Below are 18,941 nucleotides of genomic sequence, written 5' to 3' on the forward strand. Positions count from 1 at the left end.
TTCGAGTCCTCTCTTCCTCTCAAAGCCCTTAGACGTCCTCTGAGGCCTAAATGAGCTTGAAAAAGAGTATTTCGTTGCAAGTTTTTTCCCCCTCCTCATCATGTTCCTCACTTTATGGGGAAATAGAAAACAAAAGACGACATATGTAATTATAGCGTGACTGAAGAGTAAACAAGTCTCATGCGAATGGGGCTACGCTTTCGGCAGCAGGCTAATTGCAATGTTCCCCTTCTACTGCAGCGACTGGGTTATTTGATAGCTAGCAGTCTGAGAAATGAACATGCATGAGTCCTTCCATGCACGCTGATGCACTCACGCTGTGTGCACACTGTTCTCTTTCACTCCTTCTTAAAAAGGATGTTGCTCTTTATTGCTTTTATAGATGGCGCGTTTATGAGTGATAGTGCTGCCATCCTCCCAAGCACATGGCATCCTTCATTTACGGAACTTTATTTTCTCTGTACTTTGTTTAAAATCTGTAAAAAAAAGAGAGACAGAAGAAATTTACTCTAACTACACAAACATTGTACATTGCACGTAAAGCAGAAGAGCATTTGCCTGCTACAGCCTTTTAATATCCTGGCAGTTAAAAGTGCAACTATACCACCTTGAATGGCATCCCAACCCTGGTCTTTCCACGCTCATCATTCCACACGTTACTCCCCTCACCTCCCTTTTGATGTGAGTCAACGAGCTACTTTTTGTTTACTGCGCACACAGCCTAACATGTCTGTGTTAACATTCAGCGCATTTGTTTGTGAGCGCTCACTCTTCAAAAGGCTGCGGAGACGGTGTGCTACCTACTGGAAGTCCCATCAAACCTGCGGCTTTGCTCATTGTAGCCATCAGAGAGTGAATGCCGAGGCAGACAAACTGGCGAGCACACCTTTTGAACTGGAATCCTGTGGGAGCGTGCTTCTTCAAAAGTGCTGCAGAACTGGAAACAGTGTTTTGGTGAGTCCCTCAATGTCTTTTTGCTGCCATGGAGCAACTAACAGAGTCTGTTCGGGCTTTGCTGTGGTGGTGTGATATTACAAGCCCACAGTACATAATCCAACACAGTGCGAGTTATTAAAATATGACCGTAGCAGCTCCCAGGGGCGATATAACTCTCACGTACACTGTCACACACACTGTGTTTTGCATTCCTGTGGCACATATGCGAGCAGATTGTCCGGAGTCAGACCCTTTAGGGCATACACTCCAACTTAAACGCAGTTACTGGGTCATTGGCGATAGGGATTTTGAAGCTGAAACAAACATAAATATGTTGGGGTCATCACAGGGTTTTATAAAAAGAAAATGCAAAATGTTTTTTGTTGTTTTTTTTTGGGGGGGGGACGATATATGTGATATTGTGCTGCATAAATAATAAACAATGCAACTTTGTGAAAATGGAAATGTGCATTCGCAAAACACAGTAAAGTGTACATTTAATCTGACCAGCAGACACACTTTAACAACTCAAATCCTCACCTCAAATACACACAGCAGATTTTTTTGTGCCTCCATGTGAACAGAAATCATATTGACGATAATGTCATTCCGCTGAAATGTTTTAAAGACAAAGCAACAAATGCCTTCTGTTATTACGCGATCATCTGCATGAAAAGCTACTGTAAATCTATAGCATGGACAGAGGAAGCGGTAACCTTTAGACACAAGTCAATGGTAGTTTCAAACTCTTATTCGACACGTTATACTGCAGCCATTTGTCCAACGGCATGGAAAACAGACGAGCATCCTATATTTAATCAGGCACAGATGATAAGAGTTCTCTGTGGAATGAGAAAGGAAGGAAGGGAGGGATATGCATGAAATCAGATCAATGCCACACACTAAATTACAGTTTATGTACTGAGAATCTGAAAAGAAATTATCATAACCTGCAGGGTAGTTTGTGCAAAGCAGAGTGTGACTGGATTGATTTGCAAACTGGGTCCAAATAAAAACAGGCATCCGAGAGCAAGTCCTGTGGTGATGATATATAAGCCAGCGTTGGATTCATCTACACTATGTAGAGCACGAGAGGAACACGATTGTTGGCTCATAATTCACACAACCTGCTTCTTTCAGTCCCACAGAAGGATGCAGCTCCGCTCCCCTCCATTAGGTATGCATTTGCAAGCGTGTGTGCCCAGTGCACACACGCGCACGTTTTGTACATTCAGGCCACCTATAGCACAGTTTTTGTGTGGGTGCAGTCCCCAAGGTGCAGAGCAGGACAGGCGATTTATGTTCTCCGCTGTCGAGGCACGGTTCTCCCGGCTAGTACTCCACTCATTAGTGCTCGTACATGGTCATAGTTGTTACTCTAACAAGCTGTTCTGAGCCACCCTCCAATCCATCCTCTAACCAACGTCGGCGGGGCGCTCCCTCCCCCGTCAATAACAGAGGAGACGTCAAAATGCATAAAGCAACACAAGTTCAAGTGAGGAATACGAGCTCGTTCAACATCATCATGAGCCGCATTTGACATGAAGACAAACTAAAATTAAAATGTTTGCCCTCTGTGTGCATGTGTGTGTGTGCCTCAGGCATTTTTATTAGTGCTGCATTGGCAGAACTATAATCTCTATAGTTACCTGATATGAAATGAGTGTCATTGCTGCTCTTTGTGTTGCTCACGTTGACTTGAGCAAACAGGAAAGGCCAAATGAACAAACAGTGTGCTGCTCTACTAACCCGCTCTATCTGTTTTGCTCCTAATCCCCTCGGTAATGCACCCACAGTCTATTTTGCAAATGCGTGCCTGACTGATTACGGCCTGTGCACATGTCTTAGTGCGTGTGTCTTTATCTGCATGTTTCTAGCAGCATCACTAGAGCTGACAGCTTAATGCAAGATCCACACCCGTAATGGAAATGTACTTTGAGGGAGAAAGACGCTTTGAACTGATAAAATACGGTTTCACGTGAAGGCACAGGCAATAAATAGTAAGATCACGGCTAATGATCCTCTTTTCATTTATGGTTGCACCTTGGGATTTACTCAAAAATCCTCTCTACTACTTAGGGATACATTGTAATGATTTTCGTAATGAAGATGTATTGCACACTGATAGACCAGACAACGAGCGACTGATGTAGCATATAAGAAAAATGACTGCGCTAACCATAGATAATAGCGTCCCATTGGCCTTGTTTGCTCATTTTAGGGCTAAGGAAACACGACCGAAAGTACACACTGAAAAACTCAGGTAATTACAAGATTAAGTGGATTGGCCGAACAAGATACTGTTCCACATCTGATTTGTTTTAAATAAATGTTTCCCATAGTAAATCATTTGAATCGACTTTATCTTTTCCGGAATCAAATGTAGGCAACATAAAAATTTAAAGACTCTGTAAAGTGAAATCATAGATTCGTTTCCAAATATCTTATACATGTTTGAAGATAATTGCTAAAAACTTGTGCAAAGACTCAATTAGGGTGTCCAGACGTCCACATTTTCACACCCTGTCTGGACATCCCGGATGACGAATTTTATAAATTCTTGAAAATGTCCAGCTTTAATTGTTTTTCACGGGCCCAATTAGCCTGTATTTACTTTGACTGACATTTTGCTTGATAAATGAGAGACGGAGAGCTTTATCTTTTTTAGCTTTTATGAGAGGCAGAGTTCTCTATTACCGGTGTGTATGACATATAGACTGGGTGGGGGACTCGAAAGAGGAGGCGATTAGGCTGTTGGGCAGTGCTATAGAAAAGTGTTTGCTGCTGAAATGGGATGGAATGAAGCTCCAGTTGAATAAGAAAGCGATAACACCTCCCTGTCATTTGTCTGTGTTTGAAGTTACTGGACTGAGGGGTGCGTTATGATTCTGCTTCAGAGCTGAGGACAGTGGCGACACACGTGAAAAGTAACAGTGTGCAAAGTTCGCACGTAAATATTTCAATATCGAATAAATGTGCCGGTCGGAGATCTCAAAGCTCACCTCGACAGAGAGAAACACTATAAATATGTATGAGGAGAATACCTGCAAAGTTGACTTCCTTATTTGTTGGACCCAACTCATTTTCACTGGGATGGGACAGGACAGGACGATTGAAAATATGAACTGGTTGAGACGCATTAAATTTCAAACTATAATTACCATTTGAGGTTAAAAAAACGAAACAAAACTGTAGTGTGGTGAATAAGACAAGGAGACGCAGGAGGTGTGTCGTGAAATACTTTACGACTCTTCACTTGTCAAAAACAGGAAGTCAACCAGACACACCCGAATACTCCACTCTACTCTTTGTTCTATGGGGGAATTATGTCAACACGCACCAGAGTCATGCACGTACAGTATATCATGACCACAGTTTTCAGCGTAATGTTACTTACATTCAGAGCAAAATCTATTTCTTCGGCTTTGTTATCTTCAGTGTATTTCTCTGAGAGTGCCGAGTTCAGGTGAGGCCGCTGAGGTGGCATTGTTGAGTCGGCAGGTGCTGACAATGGCATTGCAGAGGATTTGGTGGCCTAAGTTGTCGTCATTCTTCTGGCAATCTGACGGAGTGGTCTGCCTCTTCTTCTCATCATACATGAATATTGGAAATACACATGGAGCAGTTCTGCTCGGCGTAAATTGCAAAAGAAAGGGGGACTAGACTATATTGTGATGTGCAGTTCAAAATACGGCATTTTGCAAACGTTTGGAAATCAGGGACTTGTGTACAATTTCTATCTACTGAAGTGGTATTTGAATGAAGTTAGCAGCTGACTGTGGCGTGGTTTCACCGTATTCAGCAGACACACCCAATGTAGTGGAAAGTGAAGACAAGGGCTTCATTTTTTTTTAAGCCTCATTTTATCGACTTGGCAATTTTTTTACACGTTGAAATTATTGAAGGTATTCTCTGTGGTATGTAAAATTTAAAATAGATTCCTTTTGCTTTGTAGGATCTTTAATGAAATATACAGTTCACATTTTCAGTAACATCTTTGCTTGACTTCATCCTTACACAAGTGCAGACACCAGTATAATAATTAAAAGTTATTAAGTTAAAAATCAATAAGTGATGTACTCATATTTGTAAAAATCAATTTTGAAAATTGATTCACTGCATATGCTCACTGTCCTGAAATGTTACGAGACAATCATTCATTGTGCATGATGGCAGTTTTATGTGGTTTAAGATTTTTGTTGAGCTCCAACTTGAATGACCCCACGGGTATTTGAGGTTTCAACACATCAAATAAAGAGATGGGACACCTGCATTATTTACCAGCCGGGGGGTAGATAAGCTTACAGTGAAGAGCAAGATGGGCATCCCTGGATGATCCAATGAAGCTGTATTTCAGACACAGCTGTCAAGAAATGACAAATAAAATGCCAGCAGTCAAACTCAAAAGACCACTAAAGTGTAACTTAATAAATGCCATGAAATGACCGCTGTATTGAGTGCACTGATGCGGCACCATCTTGAGTCTGTCCTGATGAAAGATGCCGTTAAAAGCATTATTGATGACTTGATGCAGTTCCTGTAATCAAATTTTGGTGTTCATCTGTGTCCTAACTAACGATGGGGAGTAAAAATGGTGTTTACTGCGCAGGTAGACATCCAGCAGCATGCACTTCCCTCAGGCCTTTTTCTGGGTAATCACCCTGCAATTTCTTTCGTTCTAGGTCATTCACCCCAGCAGATCTGGCAACAGCGTGGAGTTTGATGATTCTCGGAAAGCGGCGTTTTATCATCCCAGCAAGTGCAGTCTTTATAGGACAGGTCAATTCATCCAGTCAAAAGTTGTTTGAGTTGGCAGGCTGTTGAGCTTTTTAAAAAGATATTTGGGCGATGGGGAGAAAGGCTCACTTTACCGTGGCTGTTAGCGGCATCCAAAGTAAACCTTTTCATTTCAAATGATACAGAACCAGTGAGGCCGAGAGAGAGGGAGAGAGAGAAGGTGGGAGGGAGTGAGAGCAGTGCCATTGTAAATTAATCAGCCTTTTGGAGGAGAAACAGGAAACAGCACTCCTCAAATTGTACAAACCCCAGCCCCAGCGTGATGCAGGCGAGCCCTGGCTGTGATATGGCCGCCGTCCACGTCTCATATGGAGCCAAGGAAAATTCTGGCTGAAATTGGCCAGGTCTGTTACAGGTTAACCTCCCTTGGCCAAATTGCTTCTCAGATACCTCCATGAGTGCATTTTGTGTCGTTACAATGCTCACATGCGAGGGTCTGGAGGGCACCTGAAAGGGTTGTTCTTTTCGGGATACGACAACAAAGTCTGCCTGTTTCTTTGGGTTAGAATCCAGAATTATTCTGACTGCTGACTTGCTGTCGGACTCAGGGCTTCCCTGTGATCTTTGAACGCAGTGGGGAGGAGCAAAGGGGTGGAGAGAGCAGCACATCCAAGCTGCTCCGTCTGGGCCGCATTGGACGGGTTCAGCCTGTCCTGCCTGTCCAGTTCCTTCACAGAGACAGTGCTGGCTTTAATTATCCCCAGCTGTGCTTCATCCCTCCCCAGCTGGGCTCGATGTCCCAGTGTCCTCTGCCAGCGTGACGCAGTCGCACTCAAGTCAAGGTGAGACACACACGCGCTGACAAGCGCCCACACAGTATATGCATGGGCAAATTAATCTGGGCAGTCGCAATAACATGACCAGATGTACAAAAACTTAATTCAATCATCCGTCATCATCTATTAACATTATTGCATGTGTATTGCACAACTGTGATACTCAAAGAACCTTTCATTTAATTCACAGTATGAGGGTGTCTGTGAAGTTTTGAGTCTTATTGTTGTCTCATTTTTCTTTACTTTATTTTACCCTATCGTGGCCGTTGGAGGTTGAAATCTGTGTGTGGTTAGCAATGCATGTTTTCTCAGCGCTTCAGCGTGTTTTCTCTGGAGACTGTGGCTTCCTCCATATCCCCAAAACACGCTTGTCAGGTTAACTGAAGAATCAGAAATATCCATTGACATCATCTATGTTTATGTGTATGTCTTCCACGATTGGCTGGTGATCAGTCCAGGGTGCAACCCACCTTGTCAAGTTAGCTGGAACAGGCTCCAGCTCAACCACAACACGAATGAGGATGAGAGGAATGCACGACGGGTGGATGGATGGGTAACACACCTTATCACTTACTACGCATGATATACTAAAAGGCTCCAGGGTATCTAATCATCTGAGCTGACCTGAAGTTGTAATACAACAACAAGTCCAACATATATATTCTACACCACTTATCCTAATGAAGGTTGCAGGTGTGCTTGCTGGAGTCTGTCCCAGCTGACTTTGGACAAGAGGCCAGTTGCAGTTTTATTATCTAAATGATTTGATTATGATTTAAATATTATTTATTTGTGTTTCATTTGTTTTAATTAATAATTCTGGTCCCCACATGTATGGTTCTTATATCAATGTCAAATGTCACTTTATGTCATTCATTCATATTTGCCATTAATTATTTTTTTTATTTGCATATTCATTTCATTGTTTTCAATGTAATGGTGACTGGTTCAATTAAAAATTCAAGCGTATCAGCAGAGGTTTCCTCTGCAATTTCGTAAAAATGACTGTGTAATGTCATTTGTAAACACAAATGAACAAAACACATTAAAATTGTTAAGTGGTCAGTTATTGTCGTATGTTTTGTTGGTGTGAAAAAAGAAATCTGAAACTAAAAACAAATTGCCCAAAAGGTAATCCTATCCTACCTTCTAAATACACATTGTCTGGCATCACCCATCACCAGAGCAAAGCACAAAAAAATAATAACACATCTTCAAAAAGCAAAAAAGTACACCAAATTGAAATTTCAGATCTTCAGTTGTGAAAGGATGACTTGTCAAGTCACATAGTTCAATCCAGTCAATCAAACAGCTATGCCTAAAATAATACTACCATGGCTTTCTGTGGACACATTAATGAACCTTTTACCAGCTAATGAAAAAGCATTTCATTGTTTTGCTTGTCACTATATTGTTTGCATGGATAGATGAACAGAGATATATTTTTTATTGATAATTGAAAATATTTGAAATACTATATGTACTATATTCATTATAGCATTGCAAAAAGAACAAGTTTGATGCTAGCCAGGACATTTGGGGTGTTCTGCGCATCCCAAAAACTTTCACATTGGAAATATTTACTAGTTCACATGAAACAGCTCAATATGTATTCACTGGTCCCAACATGAGCTACGCCTACTCAATGAAATGATATACAATACCAGAGCTGTAATAAACATTGTGCCTCTGTTAAGATCATCATGCCCAGTTTAGATCGATACCAATGCAGGGGTAATAAATTAACAACTTATATTACCCTCGTAGTTGCAGTTTATACTGGCGTACAACTTTATTACATCATCATGCTGAGAGCTTTTCACATGTTGTGGTTATGCAATGTGCCTACATGGGAGGGGCTCACTATGACAAACACATCATTGTTAAGGCATTTTTTATATTTAGAAAGAAACAATTTCAATATTTTCTGCAGTGAAATATAATCACCACTGCGTGTATATTAATCATATTGGTGGAAATGTGGATGGCCATCTGTGCAGTTGTAGCACAACACTTCATCTACTCTAAGCTCAGTGTTAAAGTGGTCGCTCTGTCTCTAAACATGTTCACAAAATAAATATAGTACACGATAGGTATTTGCATGCAGAACTCATTACATTGTCCTACACAGGTACTACATTTTAACTTTGTACCTAATGAAGTAGTGAGAGGGTTTATTTCAACATGAATTGGTTCATTGTCTCTATGAATGCAAAGTCACGCATAGTCGCATAACACAGATGTGATAGCTAACATTTGCCCCATGCAGTTTCTGAGAATGAAACAAATGCTTCTGGAAGGTGTCCCTGCATGAGGCATCGCATGACCACGGGGCAAGCAGGTTTGATTGAACCCCAGTCTGAGCGGGTCTGACTTGGTCCATCTGTGCGACTGTCCTTGGCCTCGCTTCCAGTTTGAAGCTATGGGGAACTGCGGCGTTATCACACTGAGAGGCTGTTATGGTCATTAGAACCCTCTGCTTCAATATTTCCACTTTGTCTAGAGGGAGCCAAAAGCTGTGCTGGAATCCTATGCAGTGTCTGTCTGTCTGTTTGTCTGTCTGTCTTTGTTGCCATCTCTCGCCATCCTGTCCAGGTCTACGCCAGGCACAGCTGTGAGCAGCAGCATGTAATAAAAGTCTAATGTGAGCAGCTGCTGGGGGTTTAAACTGTAATGAGATGGCGTGTGAGATTACCACACTTCGCTAGTCGCTGAAAGAAAGCTTGGCACCCCAACAATGCCACCCCCCCCAATGGTACAATTACTCTTCAGATATGGCTAATAGAATATCCACACAACGCCTGTAAGCAAGAGGCATAATGAGCCTTAGCTTTGCTTCTTCATCTCTGTCTCACAATCCCTCTCCCTCATGCCCACAGCTGTATGAAGCGTTCGTCCCAAGGAGCTGCCGCATACGTCTTCGGCTTGATGCAAGAAACAGACATTTGAGGAATCAAAGTCCTGCCTTGTCATAGGAATCCCACCGAGGAAAGCGATTCTTTCTTTTTTTCAGGGCTTGATAGCCTAAAATACTATTTGCCTGGTCCCATCAAGCCAACAAATGATTCAGGCCTCAAGTCATGAATAGTTGAAAGTGCTGTGTCAACTTCATTAGTCACCAAAGGGCGGGTTGTGGTACAGGAAATATGCATGTCCACATGGTGCCCACCCATTCAATAGGAGGGTTACAAAGGAGAGTGGACTCCAATGAAGTTGCTTTCGGCCTGCTGTGGAGCTTTTGTTAGGTTCTATTTTATCATGCAAAATCTCCTCTTCTTTTCTGTTCTCACTCATTATTTTGCAGATTTCCCCACATCCGCACCTAAGTCATTTACGCCGTCATTTCTATGACTTCACTTTGTTGTCTTGTCTTTCTACTCTCACCCATCACCGGAGCTGCTTCCCATGCCTGATGGGAAGGATGCAGGAGCATAAAAGTGCTTGTTACGATCCTGGCGCCTCCTCAAAGGTTCCCTGTAATGAAAGTTCAGGGTGGCTTGGTGTGGAGTGTATGTACCTGTCATAGCAGTGGCGCGATAATGGGCCCAAAGGTGCCACCAGCTCATCAGAGTAGAGGAGGAGCTCTGCTGAATGCATACAGCCCTTCATTACCTCATGCAGAAGTCTGAAGTCAAGATTCACAGCCCTGTGGAGCTGGATATTGTAAATGTGACCCCGGGGGAGCAGAGCAGTGGAATTTCAATACGCCACCCGGTCAGTATTATTCCACACCTGAATGCAGAGCCTTCCAGACAATTAGTGGAGAATTATGGAAGGCGAAGTGTTGGGAAATTTACGGAGTCCGTCTCGCCTCAGCCTTGGCCTCGCTTAGCAGCAGGGACATTGGCATTCTCACAGCGGGGGAGAAAGCCTGCGTTGCCGCCTGCAGGCAGACAGCTTTCAAAGCATTTAAATGGACGCAAACTCAATTTCTACATATATTTAAAGAATGTCCACCGAGACCGCTCTGGCTATTACATTTTAAAACATTATTAAATTCAAACCGAAGGTCTGCCTGTTTCACTGCAGTCACTGCAGTTCTTGGACAGTGTTGGTGAGCTCTCTGGTAGAAAATGGCCTACCACTGTCATACACACAACCTTTCATCAAGCCAGTAAATACTTTTCAAATTCAAAGGGCGAACAAAGTCATTAGAGAAATTCTGAAGTGTGGAGCTCTGGCTTGGCGGCTTTATCAGTGCATCACTCTCCTCCTATGCCACTTTCACACCACTTCATCTTGTTTGGATCATCAGCAGCCGATGGCGACACGATAGAGGTACAGTAACTGTCATATAGCTACACCATAAACCCTTGATTAAAGTGTCCTATTAGGTGACACGTTGATGTTGTTTGGCCATGAATCATCCTAGCCTTCTTCAGAGAATTTGCTTGATAATGGGTCGGCGGGCAAGTAATCAAAAGTTCAGCAGAATTTATGACAAGCAATGTGATGAAAACAGCAATAACTAGAATGGCACCCAGTAGACTGCAGACTCCACCAAGGTTGAACATGCTAACATATTCTGGAGAGCCTTGGTTGAGTTTGTCGACACTACTGTGCGTGAAGTGTGACTTCCTGCAATCAGCAATGTAACAGCTGTAACAAGAACAATGCAGTATATTTTTTGTCGAACCCGAACATTAGATATACAGTCTGCACACCCCTGTTGAAATGAAAGGCAAGCTTTTGTGATGAAAATGAGACCAAGATAAATCATTTCTAAACTTTCTCCACTGATAACGTGACCTGTAACATATACAACTCAAATTAAAAAAATATTTTTTTCAAGAGTGGAAATAAGTAATTGGTAATTGTCTTGCTGAAGTGTGCACACCCTCACGTAACTGGGGATGTGGCTGTGTTCGGAATGAACGGACTACTCACATTCAAATTCACGTTAAATTGGAGTCAGCACTTACCTGTCACCATGGAATTACTGAAAAAAATTGAAGTGTTCTTGTTGGTTGGTCTGATGCCTCAAGGTTTTGAGTAAATATCGACTGGTATTTGGAACGGTCGTAATTCCCTCAACCATGACTAAGGTCATAGATCCAACTAGAAATAAAAATCCACAAAGCATAATGCTGCCACCAACGTGATTCACTGGTTTTGCTACTTACACACGAAACATCACGGGGCTTAACACCTTCCCATCTCGTTAGTTTAGTGATTCCATCACAACCGAATTGGATGTCGCTGTATGGATACAGCAAAAACATGCATGGCAGGTTGATTGGACTCTGTAAATTGCCCCTAGGTGTGAGTGTGAGCGCGGATGGTTGTTTGTCTATGAATGCCCTGCGATTGGCTGGCGACCCGTTCAGGGTGTACCCCGCCTACTGCCCGAAGACAGCTGGGATAGGCTCCACCACCTCCGCGACCCTCGTGAGGAGAAGCAGTTCAGATAATAGATAATATTGTGTTCAATGTTTCCGAAATGACTTCCATTGCAGCTTGGTCATCCTTGCTGGGGGATGATTCCTCCATCTGCAGCCCCTTCTCAAGGTTTCTTATTTTTCCCCAGATGTTTTTTTTAGTTTTTTTCTTGCCCTCCTGAGAGGTTAAGACCAGAGGATGTCGTTAATATATGTCAACTGTAGGCATGTGAAGCCCTTTCAGACTCTTTTTTGATTAAGGTCTATCGAAATTAATTTGACTTGACTCTCTCATAAACAAAAGGCACACTATTTAATAAAAGATTTATTTTCAAATGTAAACAGAATGACTTGTTGTGAAGTTCAAGTCAAAGTCAAATCGCGTCTCATGAATGCCAAGTCTAAGTCAAGTAAAGTCTTTTATAAGTTTTTGCGAAGCCAGTTGCAAGTCATAAAATCAGCATCTCATATGACTCAAGTTCCCCACCTGTGGTGCAGGGTTTCTGTTGGTTAAAAATAGGTCACTAGTGCACTGATAGTAGAGGTGTACGTTCATGGGTTACGGAGTGCAAATATTGTGACTTGCTCCATGGACCAAACCATTTTTAATTCTGGTGCTGCTGTTCTCGATAGTTCCATTGTACTTCACGTGAAACAAAGTCGTCTCTACCAAATGTTTAAAAAAAAAGGAGGGCCATATTTCTGTTGGTGCCTTTGTTAGTTTATGGGCTTTTTTTCTCATCAATGGTGAATGACGTAAGGCACCACAACTGTACATCACTCCCACATGATTTGGTGCTTGCAGGGGTTTAAAAACAAAAAATCAAAGAAATGATTCTACCAATGCATAAATCAGTTTACCCAAATTCCGCTTGTCATCTGCTGCAGCTCACTGCGGAATGTTTATTCCCACATGAGAACTTGGTCGAATTCAGCTCTCTCACTCCAAAATGTGTACTCCAGCTGTTCCTACTCTATGGAGTTGTGAGGTTATAATGAGCATGGAAGCAGCTGCTTCCTCCTACAGTAGAGGCCCCATCCTCTCTAATCCTGATCATTAAGAGAGGGAAGGGTGTGGAGAACCAGAATGCACAGGCAGCGCAGGACACGCTGCGGACACTCGTGTTACGAGACCGTTTTACGCAAAGTTATACAGGGTCCCATTGATCTGCTTGAAGTGTTAAAAAGTACTAATAAATTCAAGACAGATGGACTGAAGTGAAGTGCAGCCATCAGGAGCCAAACATTTGTATAAGTTGATGTACAACATCAGCAGTGTGACCGCTCCCAACGGTGATAAAAACACAGTAGCCTGATATATTTCTCGTCACACGGCCTTAACATTACCAAGCGTCAACTCAATCTTACCTAGAAAATACCAAATTATGAAATATTTATGTTCTGACCTTTCTCCGTAATGATTTCATGATTTAATTTTCTCTGCTGTACCCTTAATATGTTCAGAGAATACAAAACAGACCCGAGCAGCAGGCGCAGCGGGACCAAAGATGATCTATTGAGACAATGCCATTCGCATTCAGCTTGTAAATATCAACAACAGTCAAGCAGATTATTCATTGGTCTGGCCTCGTCTTTTCCATCACTATGTCTCAATGAGGCCTCAGACATTGGCGGCGATGTCTCTGCGTGCCTTTCAATTTCATCGTAATAGCCAGCCTGAGTGACAGTTGTTAAAAAGGAAAAAGACTGATATCCAATGAGAGTTGTAAATCCAAAGCCGTGAACGCATTACCTTTTAGGCAAAATATAGGGAGCCATAAAGATGAAATGTACCAGTGTAAAATTAATAGTGTTACATTTACAACAACAAGCCCATTCAACCTTGTCACTGCCAAGTGGACTCTAACGAGATTGCAGTGTGTCTTTGGAGCCATTTTATGTAGATTAGTAATATGCTAATTTGTAGCATGACCTCGCTGTTTGCCATAGAAAAACACTTTCTTTTTTGATCTGCATATTAATACTTCAAGAACAGATAGAAGTTGGGACATGAAAGCTTGAATAAAATCAGCAGGTAAAAGGCAGCTGCATAATTAATCCTGTAAAGAGGAAGTCTTGCACAGACAATGGCGGACTCTCAAATTCATAATTGGTCCCGTTATTGATATTCTCCGTGCAGCTCCTGAAACTGTGATTAATCTTCCACTGGTGGAAAAAAAGAACTGGCGAGACGTGTTGAACTGCCTCCTTTACCTCAGTGAACTGCGAATTATCTCAAGCAGAACCATAAAACCCCTGTTGATAAATAGACAAACTTGCAAAATGACTAACCAAACTCATTTCTCAACCAGCAACGTAAATGTGGTTGCACTTGAGGGGACAGGCAGTGGCTGCAATGTGTGATAGTCTGTCATTGCGTTTGCTCTACCTAACCTTTCCTGACACCTGGAGTCAGGGACCCCCCTCTAAATGTGTAATATTCAATCTTCCTGACAGCTCTGCTAATGACCAGGAGGAACCAAAACAGAGGTAATAGGTGAGCCTCAAAATTGTGTTCAAATTATCCCTGATAATGATTCCCTTCCATGTACAAAAAGAAAAATGTGATGTGTGTGTGTGTGTGTGCAGATGTGTGCGTGAGTGGCAGTGTGTTTACATCAGGAGAATGTCGACTGGCGGAGCTAATTATCAGCTCTATTAAAGGTAAGTATAGCCATCTGCATCCCGGACAAGTTCTAATGAAGGACAGCAGACAGCAGGCTGGACTCTTTCATGTGTCATGCCTTGTTGGTCAACATCCACACCTCCACTGTGCCACAGTGCCCACTCTACTTAAGTTTCCAACATTTCACAGCTGGATCGGGATTATTCCTCACTTTGTTTCAGTCCCATGCTGTAAGGCCTCATCAATGTCTACCATCACCAATTCCACCCTCTCTGTCTGTTCTACTTGAAGGAAAGGCGTTGTTGTTTAGGATGTTTTTTTTTCCGTATTTCAAATTTAATATAGTTTAGTAGTAAAACACTGTTGCAGACAGGCGTGGGTGCACAAAAATAGTGTGGCCTTGATGGCTCTTTTTTTTTTCTCCTTCATACCGACTTCATGGATGAATGTAAAAACATACAGCGCAACTCGGCAAAGTAGGGCCCGTGGGCCACATCCGGCCCCTCCACAGACTCTGAGCGGCCCTCGCAGCCTTTCTGAAGTTAAAATCAAACGTATGAGCTACATGTGAATAAGAGAAACAACTTGTCTTCTGTGTTGCTCACTTTTTTCGCTGTATTTAGAGACTTCTCAGACCATTTAAGCAACCAACACCAACTGTGGTCCTCGTGCCAACAGTATTCTTATTTCCTTCAAAATGGTGGGAAGAGGGGAATTTGCTAAAGTAATGATTTTGGCGTCTTAGCTACATTATGTGAGTTTGTGGTCTGTATAATCTCAGCGCACTTTTAAACTGTTGTAAAAAAAATTACAGACACTGTTAGCATGTTTTTTTTGTGAATGTTATTAAAAAGTGTTGCAATGGAAATTTGTGCAGATGTGTCCTTTATCAGTTTTAATTTTAATTTTCATTTCCTAATTATACCAATATATAGCACATGTATCAACTTATTAAAACAATACAATTTTAGAATTAGAATTAGAATTAGAATTCCCTTTATTGTCATTGTACTCAAGAGTGCAACGAGATTAGAGAGCTCTCCTCTCCAGTGCAATACAACAATAATACAGACAAATATATAAATTAGATAAATAAGAGAGTGCAATGGAAAATAATACTGAATAGGGTATATAAAAACACATATTTACACATTTAGTGCTTTATTTAAAGACACATTCATATTTAACACAATTGAAGTTTGGTGGCCCTTGACAACCATTTAACTTTCTCACATGGCATCAATTTACAAATTCCAATGCTCACATCTGTGCACCACTGATTAAAGATGAAGGATTCTGTGCAAATTTGCCTTAGCTTGCTCCAGCTATTTTACAAGGAAACAAATCAACTGAGGGCATGTCTCATCTTGAGTTCCCAACACTCATGATTTCATTATTACTGTATCTTATATGAGCGTGGGGGGAAAACAGCAGTACGATGACTGCTTTCAATTCATTTAAGTGATCTCGTAAAATTAACATTCATATAATTTTAGAAAATTTACTGTATTTATGTATTATTTTATTAATAAACTCTTTTTTTTCATAAAGACATACCAGTGCAACATTTTAGTTAAATTGTACTGTAACATTTTCATATAATCGTTCCCTTTCTTTGCGTTGTTTGGAGGACAAAATCGCAGGCAACTGCTGTTTAAAGCGGATTGAAGTTTGCCAGATATAGTTCTTTGCATAAAATACAAAAACATATGCATATTGATAGAAATTCTATGATTCTATTTTTAAACATTTTGTTGCTCTGTTGCATCTTACTAGGATTGATGCCTCCTTCCATGTTTTATTTACCACAGTTCAATAAAAGTTGGCTTGTTTTTCACAGATGGGAATCCAAATTCCCAAAAAGGAATCTGCCTCTTACCCACGGTGTCTTTTGTCTGTCAGTGATGTTGTAAAGTTGTTGCATAGTTATTTGCTGATTTTTGTGTCTTTTGCTTGTTTGTGTTCTAAGGATGAATCTCTGGTTCATTCATCATTTCTAACCTCAACAATTTCCCACATGGAGTCAATAATGTCTGTCTGTCGAGCGCTCTGTCCATAGCACGTACTTCAACTCACAGCTGCAGAAAGACTGCGTGCTTTTTTCCTGAGATCTTAACATAGTGTGCCAAATATAAAGAATGTGGTTCATTTGATAAAGGCCACACTCCTTAATGAATTACACATCAATGTATTCCAACTCCCTGGTGAACTGGATTGTCGAGCTACACGTAATATCTCTGTCTCCATTTCGTCTCTAATGCATGTAACTTTCATTTGTAGATTTCTAATCAGCACTGCTTAAATCTGTCACTGTCGCCACGCAGGGCCCCTCTTCCACTTGTTTCTTCTCTCAAATTACAACCTTTGTAAGTGCTCTTAACTTTCCAGAGCTGGTGAATTATGAATGATATGAAATATTTAAAACGCTGCGCAGAGCTACAGCGAGAAGCCCATAATCAGGGTGAATATGAGGTGGTCTGTACTTAACCAAACGAACCCAAAGTTGTGTACTTCATAGCTGTTTGACCTCTTTGTAGCACATTCATTTTCCAAACATATGTTGGCCATTTTGGCAGCTCTGCGCTGTGAAAGCGAGACAGGACGAAAGAGGTCTGTCTTGCATGTGAGCAATGATCTAACTGGCTGTGAAAGCCGGGGATGGCGGTTTGGAAGGGAAAGTTAGCCAACCCAAAGGCGTGTTTGCGTGATCGGATGCAGATTTTTCTGTGACCCTTTGATGGGGCGAGTAACCCTGCGTCTTGAGGCTATGAACTTTAAATGATTTCCAAATATACTTGAGCGCGCACACACACACACACACATACACACTGAAGAACAAAATCATACCTCTAATCCCCAGGACTCATAACTCTTGTGAAATTAAAAGACAAGGTGACTCAGTTTGGTCTTAGGCCACCTGAGAGGTGGCGACCCACCAAGGGGAAGCAGCAATCTATTCTTCTCCAAACTGAGAGGAACTTACTCGAGCATAGCGGCAGTTATTTCCCCACTCTTGCTTGTCCTCTGCTCTGCTCCCAATCCTTCCATGTTTGCCTTCAAGTCACTACCAGTTAGGACTTTCTATTACGTGTGCGTGCGTGCAAATGTGTGTCAGCATCAAGGCTGTACGTCTGGCTAATTTCCCCAACAACGCACTGCAGTGTGCGAGCAGCGTGTTATTGTGTGATATTGATGTGCTACAGATTACAGTGGATCAGCAGTATGTGCCGTAAATATTCAATTGTCACTTTAATGCCTCCATCATTGGCTTTGGCTGGTAAAATTCAGTCCGCTGGTGTTTCTGTCCCCTCTGGCTTCTGCCAGCTAGTAGGCGCTCCCACACACATCTGCACACACTTCATGCACACACATGCGGCTACAGAGAGACTGAAATAGAGAAAATGAGGGAAGTAGAGTGAGATAAAGGACATCACACACACAAACCTGCACACACACACACACACGCACCCCCACACATTCACTTGCAGATTCCGCCCCAGGCTTTTTTTTTTTTTTTTTTTTTTTTTGCCGTCACAGATGATCAGGCCCAGTTTTGGCTTCAGCTCAACTCTGGCCAAGCCCTGGTCCTGGAGCCAAACTGTTAAAAGACATTAAGTCAGCAGAGAGACGCACCGCTGCTTCCTCTCACTGCTAACCACAGGACACTAGAATGCGTGTGCGTTTCAGAGAGTGTGTCGGTGTGCGTGTGCGTGTGTGTGCGCGCGTGCGATACTGTGCAAAGGACATCATTAGATCAGCTGTTTTAGCAATGCTATAATGAGCACATATAATTGTTTCTCAATGTCTTTATTAGAGTCCAATTTAAAAAAAAAACATTGGCAGAAAGCGACCTCCCCTGATGTAAACTTTTATTAGATACACTTCTCTCCAAAAGTATGAGAAAGTGAGGCAAATTTATTTTTATTTTTGCTGAAGATGTAAATGTGACAAGATCAACATTTCAACTTTTTTAATTTAGTAGATAAGTGATTCATTGAACTCATTTTCTCTCAAATGTTGATAGTGAAAGTACTGGAATAGATAAACTTAAAAGAGAATGAAAGGAGAATTGTTATTTGTTTTTTATTATCATTCTAATCATTTAAGGGAAATTCAACTGACACTGTGCTGTATAATTTGTGCTGCACACCATGGAAAGAACCAGAAGAAAAACATGCAGACACGGAAAGCGAGATGTAATTTCTCTAACAACAAGGTGCCATTTTTACAGTTTTACCTGTAACAAATATTCTTTAAAAAAGAACAAAGGGGTAATTATTATACTTTGTGAATAAAATCTAGAACTGGTGATTGAGATAGAACTCCATTCTCTTTATCTAACTCTTAACCTTAAATTAATCCTCACTGGTAACCCAGTAAAGGAGGAAACATTGATTGCACAGAGTCTGTTATCTTCAAGATAGTACT

At 41.6% G+C, this 18,941-nt stretch overlaps 1 long non-coding RNA gene across 1 annotated transcript; it reads left to right on the forward strand.

Moving 5' to 3' along the window:
• The first annotated feature begins 734 nt into the window (after positions 1 to 734).
• On the forward strand, positions 735 to 7,151 carry LOC148337911 (uncharacterized). Its single transcript, XR_015842977.1, has 3 exons — positions 735 to 954; positions 5,619 to 6,515; positions 6,963 to 7,151. It is a non-coding gene; the product is annotated as an uncharacterized LOC148337911 (long non-coding RNA).
• Positions 7,152 to 18,941: the final 11,790 nt, after the last annotated feature.

Source organism: Idiotropiscis lumnitzeri, chromosome 4 (assembly GCF_059441095.1).
Source record: "Idiotropiscis lumnitzeri isolate Australia: NSW breed Sydney's pygmy pipehorse chromosome 4, RoL_Ilum_1.0, whole genome shotgun sequence".
In the NCBI taxonomy this organism is placed as follows: domain Eukaryota; kingdom Metazoa; phylum Chordata; class Actinopteri; order Syngnathiformes; family Syngnathidae; genus Idiotropiscis; species Idiotropiscis lumnitzeri.